This window comes from Sphaeramia orbicularis, chromosome 7 (genome assembly GCF_902148855.1).
Source record: "Sphaeramia orbicularis chromosome 7, fSphaOr1.1, whole genome shotgun sequence".
Classification (NCBI taxonomy): domain Eukaryota; kingdom Metazoa; phylum Chordata; class Actinopteri; order Kurtiformes; family Apogonidae; genus Sphaeramia; species Sphaeramia orbicularis.
In genome coordinates, this window is record NC_043963.1 from 637641 (window position 1) to 645173 (window position 7533).

Below are 7533 nucleotides of genomic sequence, written 5' to 3' on the forward strand. Positions count from 1 at the left end.
GTCCGCACCACACCTGTGCCTGGTCTGACAGGTGGAGCTGTGGGCAGGACACACCTCTGTGGTCCGCACCACACCTGTGCCTGGTCTGACAGGTGGAGCTGTGGGCAGGACACACCTCTGTGGTCCGCACCACACCTGTGCCTGGTCTGACAGGTGGAGCTGTGGGCAGGACACACCTCTGTGGTCCGCACCACACCTGTGCCTGGTCTGACAGGTGGAGCTGTGGGCAGGACACACCTCTGTGGTCCGCACCACACCTGTGCCTGGTCTGACAGGTGGAGCTGTGGGCAGGACACACCTCTGTGGTCCGCACCACACCTGTACCTGGTCTGACAGGTGGAGCTGTGGGCAGGACACACCTCTGTGGTCCGCACCACACCTGTGCCTGGTCTGACAGGTGGAGCTGTGGGCAGGACACACCTCTGTGGTCCCCACCACACCTGTGCCTGGTCTGACAGGTGGAGCTGTGGGCAGGACACACCTTTCCTGACTTTCTGGGTCCCCACTTCACCTGTGCCCCTCCCCCACTCACGGGGTTCCCCCTCGGTGTGAGCAGGGGTCAGGGTGTGGGTCAGTGACAGAAGGCAGCAGCAGCAGAGGACAGAGAAGGACGGATGGAGAAAAATAAAAAGAACGTGGACAAAAACAACAGAAAACAGAACACTAGGTAAGTTTACAGTCTTGCACACTTAAAATATTAATTAGACTTAGCATTGTGGCTAGCGTGTTTACAGCTAAAAGCTCACTTGTTTATATTAGCTAGCATGGTCGCTAATGCTAACATGCGCTAGCTTCACATTATAGAATGTTGGAACAATATGTTTTCAACATTAGAACCGTGCACTGATATTTCACCGGTTTCACATGTATTGTTTGTGTTTCAAACCTGAGTTTTCTTAATTTAATCACTGATATTACAGTGGAGTGCAGAAAAGGGGGCGTGCCCGCGGTGCTGCGAGTATAAACAGACAGAGGAGAGTATTTAAGTGACGTCAGCTGTAGTCTATGTAGCTGGAGCTGTGTCACTGCACTAAAGGCTGAGTTTAAGGTTTAGATTTAGACTTTAGCACACAGGTGTCCTCTGACGCACTCTCTGTCCGCTGACGGGAGCGTGCACACCTGTGTGTGAGGGAGCGTGCACAACGCCATACCCAGAGCAGAGGAGAATAGTTAACACGTGACCGCCTCATATAAAAAAGGTAAATAACATAAGGCTATTAACCCAAATATCAAGGTATAATTCTGTTCTATAGGAAAAGTAACTTTAAATGACTTCTGTTGTGATCTGGCGTTATATATAAAACATAAAATGAACTTGCCCCCTTTAATATAATGGTAAGAGAAACTGGATTTTTTTTGTTTGTTTTGCACCTCTTAAACTGACCGCTCCATTACGTTTCTTGTTGCATATTAACGTGTGTCTGTGATTTCATGCAGAGTCCAGCTATGTGTAGCTAGTATCAGAAGCTCTCTGTCTGCACTGTATGCAACAGATAATATAAACAAAGCAGTCACCTGTCAGCTGACCAGACCAGGACCCCAGTAGAACTGTGCAAGTACCTGCTCTCCCTGACAGTTATTGTTTTTGGACTGTTCTGCAGAAATAGTGTTCAGACCAGGTTTTCTGCACGCTTACAGCGTCTGAAGGACCATCATGAAAAATGCTTATCCAAGTACACGGAGTGGGAGACTAACCAAACACAGGTAAAGATGACTGACCTTTAATATTCACATTTGACACAATATTGCAGTCATATGTAGTCATGCATGCATGCATACTCGGCTGCTGCCTATAAAGAAATTAAAGAATATCTCCAGCTTTGTATTTTTTTTTTAAGGTAATTCGGAGATGTTCATATCCTGGTGGAAACCGTATAATTGTATAATTCCTCATGCACTGTCCAGTTTGTGGTAGTGAGTGAGCATATGGCAAAAATTGCACATCACAATCATCTGTAAAATAGATTTTATACAAAGACTAACTTATTTCATTGGGCCTTTTACATATTATGTTCTAGTTGTGTTTTTTTTTTTTTTCATGGTGGTAATATTTGTATCTGTGTTTTAGTCCTCAAGACTGCCACACCAAAGAAGGGTGAATACCACACCACAGGAGACATCATTTGAGTTAATCCCACCCTCCAACAGCTTGGTAAACTCAGAGACCCATCCCACACACTTAACACAATATACTCGAGTAGTGCACTACCTTACACCACGTGTTCAAGGAAGAAGTTAATACAGTTCATCAGGGTTTTCTTGATTTTAGATTGCAGAGTTGTAAGATGGATCAAATGTGTGAATAACACAGTCAGTGGTTTTTACTGTAACAGCGGCTCTCAGTCACAGTCACTTTCAGCAGTAATATTCAGCCTTAGTTCATCCAAACAGCACCAAACCTTTCTGCACCAACCTAGTGTGTGTACTGACGGTTGGCCAGTATTCTGTAACTGTAACTGTAACTCAACAAAATTAGAAACAATACATGTAGTCACATCCGTCTGTTCTGCCTTTTTAGCCCTTAGGAAGACCTCATAAAGAGGAGGAGGCCTCATCAGGACCATCTCCTGAGGTCCTGGCACCTTGCAATAGTTTGGTAAGTATTCAAAAGTTACTGTTATTAACCAGCAGTAGTGAGAATACCTCCTGTAAAATTAGAGCATACTACATATTATACCACAGTGCATGTCCTGGAAGTTACTAATTATGTTTCATATTTGTATTCATATTATGGATATTTACACTATTATTTTTCCAACATAGGAAGCATGCAGTTTTGACCCAAACGTTCCACCACTGGAAAGAACTGACAGCATATTTGTAAGTCTGCATATTTAGTTTTGTCTATCAACCTCTATTTAACCTCATAGCTTTTAATCCTCAGACACTAACACCAAACCTTTCTACACCAACCTTGTGCCTGTACTGACAGTTAGCCAGCATTCTGGTAACTGTGTAACTCAGCAAAATTCGAACCAATACATGTAGTAGCATTCATTCATTTCATTTATTTCGTTCATGGTTGAGCATTTCATCAGTAAGCATTCAATAATTATCAAGTAAACAAACATGTCCACACCCATGCTCGAAAAGGAGCAGGATGAAGAAAATCTTACATTTCCTGTCCCCTTCTAAATAATAATAACCTTAATGGTTAGCCATACACAACTAGCTATAAAATCATACTGTATAAAGTCAGACAAACCAAACTAAATACATCCAAAGATAATTTAAAAAATGAATACAAAACCAAGTGCAAAACGACATGTGCAGAAAGTACAAAACATAGGTAAATATAAACCTGATGAAATGATGCAAAAACATTATACCAGAGCAAAATAAGTAAATAAATATGTCACAAAATGCAAAACAAATACGAAGCCAAATGTAAATCTTATAACTGTTCATATCATCTCATTGTTCTTTCTTTCTACACTTTTTTCATTTGGAATATGTTTTTACAGCCCTTCAGCTCAATATAAAGAGAATTCCAGAGTTGAACCCCACCACTGCTTCACAGTTGTCTGTTCACACTGGTGTTTGAGATGACCTTTCCTTCTGTGCTCTTCCTTCTCTGAAGTGAAGACAAACAGTTTTTGTAATTTAGCTGGTACTAGTTTACTTTTGGCCTTGCACATAACAAGTAATGTCTGTAGCTTAACTAGCTCCTGCCATTTCAATAATCCAGAATTAATAAATAATATATTAGTGTGTTCCTGATCATCTGCTTTATGGATAATCCTGATAGCTCTCTTCTGTAGGAGATACAACGGCTTTGTGTTACTCTTATATGTATTACCCCAGACATTCACACAGTAGCTAATATATGGCCATATAAATGCACAATACAGGGTTCGCATCGCTCTGTAATCTAACAAATACTTTACCTTGTTTAAAATGAAAATACTCTTTGACATCTTTTTTCCTCACATGTGCAATATGGGACTTCCATGTCAGACCTTCATCCAATATTACTCCCAAAAAGCAAAGCTCAGAGAGTTTCAGCTAGATGGTAGAGTTTTAGGATGACCTTACTGTTTTTAATCAGATTTCTTTGTGGTTTATTCTTTCTTAGGACCCCAAATATATGGCTGGACATGGCAAGATGAATCCTCTGCTACAGGTATCCCACAGACTGTTTGCCCATTAACTTTTTCAACACAGAATCACTGAGCAAGCATTGTTAATAGCATTATTAAAACACATTTTAGTTGGTAGATTTCTCATCCTATGTGAGGTTTTTATTCATAAGCAAAGAAAGAAATCAAAGATTGTACATGGCAAACAAGATTATACCGCTACAACAATCAAAATTCTACCAATATCTTGTAAACTGGCTAAATTTAAACAGACATAGCTGCCCTGTGATTATTAATTTGAATAGTATCTAGTATTGGTTAATTTGTAGAAAAATACTAAAACAAAATGTGAAATATATATCAGGTTTGGTACCGCATCAGCTAGTACAACTGATGATGTAAATTATTTTAGTGTTTGTGTTATGTATTAATAAAAAATATCAGCTTTCAGGACATTGCTTAATGAAATTACACATCTGATTAATTGATGAAGCTGGCTGGTCACTGAATTCTTTGACATTACTAGTATGTGAGTCTGTTAAGTGAGTTGTAGTGACACCAGCCTTATAGTCTATGGGTCTGATTGTCTTTTTTCTGTCTTCTTGTCTTAGAGAGCTCAAAGAGGAGGAGTTGGACACCTGCAGAAGTGTGTGCAGAGGAAAAGACTCTAAAGGTGTTCATAGACTGTGGAAAAGTTCCCAGGAAAGCAGACTGTGTGGCTTGCATCAAGGCCTCACCACAAGAGCTGAAGTCAAGAACCTGGAAGGCTGTTAAGTACTATGTTAAGAACCGAATAACAGCAGTTCAGCGTGAAGGAGCAAGACGGTATTAAAGATTTTCTCAGGCTTTTGTTTTGAAAGGTTAATATTTCCCTTACCTCTACACTGGAGCTGCATCTTTTCTGTTTTGTTTTGAAAAACAGTTTCCTGTTGTTTTGGGGGGTTTGTGGATCTAAACATTATCTGAACAGCCTTTTTTTTATAATCACAGAAAACTGCAGTGCATTTAGTTTTGTTCAAAATTGTTATGGTTCATCACAACGTTTGTGTGGCATTATGTCCAGTTGGTGCAATTTGCTGAGCTAAAAATATGATTTAAAATCATAGTACTCAATTTTGTTTAAAATATTCTGGGAAAACAAAGGCACTTTTTTGAAGGCTTCCATTTAATGTGTGGCAGACACGAATCAATATCAGAATGCATCACTACACTGAACACAAGTCTTAACTGGATTTTAGGGTCTCTACCATCATGTTTCAAAGCTAGCTGGAGGGAGAGGAAGATGATCAGGAAGTAGCTGGAGAGAGAGGAAGATGATCAGGAAGTAGTTGGAGAGAGAGGAAGATGATCAGGAAGTAGCTGAAGAGGAAGATGATCAGGAAGTAGTAGGAGAGAGAGGAAGATGATCAGGAAGTAGCTGGAGGAAGAGGAAGATGATCAGGAAGTAGCTGGAGAGAGAGGAAGATGATCAGGAAGTAGCTGGAGAGAGAGGAAGATGATCAGGAAGTAGCTGGAGAGAGAGGAAGATGATCAGGAAGTAGCTGAAGAGGAAGATGATCAGGAAGCAGCTGGAGGGAGAGGAAGATGATCAGGAAGCAGTTGGAGGGAGAGGAAGATGATCAGGAAGTAGCTGGAGAGAGAGGAAGATGATCAGGAAGCAGTTGGAGGGAGAGGAAGATGAGCAGGAAGTAGCTGGAGAGAGAGGAAGATGATCAGGAAGCAGTTGGAGGGAGAGGAAGATGAGCAGGAAGTAGCTGGAGAGAGAGGAAGATGAGCAGGAAGCAGTTGGAGGGAGAGGAAGATGATCAGGAAGTAGTTGGAGGGAGAGAAAGATGAGCAGGAAGTAGTTGGAGAGAGAGGAAGATGAGCAGGAAGTAGTTGAAGAGGAAGATGAGCAGGAAGTAGTTGAAGAGGAAGATGATCAGGAAGCAGTTGGAGGGAGAGGAAGATGAGCAGGAAGTAGCTGGAGAGAGAGGAAGATGAGCAGGAAGCAGTTGGAGGGAGAGGAAGATGATCAGGAAGTAGTTGGAGGGAGAGAAAGATGAGCAGGAAGTAGTTGAAGAGGAAGATGAGCAGGAAGTAGTTGAAGAGGAAGATGAGCAGGAAGCAGTTGGAGGGAGAGAAAGATGAGCAGGAAGTAGTTGAAGAGGAAGATGAGCAGGAAGTAGTTGAAGAGGAAGATGAGCAGGAAGTAGTTGAAGAGGAAGATGAGCAGGAAGTAGTTGAAGAGGAAGATGAGCAGGAAGTAGTTGAAGAGGAAGATGAGCAGGAAGTAGCTGAAGAGGAAGATGAGCAGGAAGTAGTTGAAGAGGAAGATGAGCAGGAAGTAGTTGGAGAGAGAGGAAGATGAGCAGGAAGCAGTTGAAGAGGAAGATGAGCAGGAAGTAGTTGAAGAGGAAGATGAGCAGGAAGTAGTTGAAGAGGAAGATGAGCAGGAAGTAGCTGAAGAGGAAGATGAGCAGGAAGTAGTTGAAGAGGAAGATGAGCAGGAAGTAGTTGAAGAGGAAGATGAGCAGGAAGTAGTTGAAGAGGAAGATGAGCAGGAAGTAGCTGAAGAGGAAGATGAGCAGGAAGTAGTTGAAGAGGAAGATGAGCAGGAAGTAGTTGGAGAGAGAGGAAGATGAGCAGGAAGCAGTTGAAGAGGAAGATGAGCAGGAAGTAGTTGAAGAGGAAGATGAGCAGGAAGTAGTTGAAGAGGAAGATGAGCAGGAAGTAGTTGAAGAGGAAGATGAGCAGGAAGTAGTTGGAGGGAGAGGAAGATGAGCAGGAAGTAGTTGGAGGGAGAGGAAGATGAGCAGGAAGTAGTTGGAGAGAGAGGAAGATGAGCAGGAAGCAGTTGGAGAGGAAGATGAGCAGGAAGTAGTTGAAGAGGAAGATGAGCAGGAAGTAGTTGAAGAGGAAAATGAGCAGGAAGTAGTTGAAGAGGAAGATGAGCAGGAAGTAGTTGAAGAGGAAGATGAGCAGGAAGCAGTTGAAGAGGAAGATGAGCAGGAAGTAGTTGGAGGGAGAGGAAGATGAGCAGGAAGTAGTTGGAGGGAGAGGAAGATGAGCAGGAAGTAGTTGGAGAGAGAGGAAGATGAGCAGGAAGCAGTTGGAGAGGAAGATGAGCAGGAAGTAGTTGAAGAGGAAGATGAGCAGGAAGCAGTTGGAGGGAGAGAAAGATGAGCAGGAAGTAGTTGAAGAGGAAGATGAGCAGGAAGTAGTTGAAGAGGAAGATGAGCAGGAAGTAGTTGAAGAGGAAGATGAGCAGGAAGTAGTTGAAGAGGAAGATGAGCAGGAAGTAGTTGAAGAGGAAGATGAGCAGGAAGTAGCTGAAGAGGAAGATGAGCAGGAAGTAGTTGAAGAGGAAGATGAGCAGGAAGTAGTTGGAGAGAGAGGAAGATGAGCAGGAAGCAGTTGAAGAGGAAGATGAGCAGGAAGCAGTTGAAGAGGAAGATGAGCAGGAAGTAGTTGA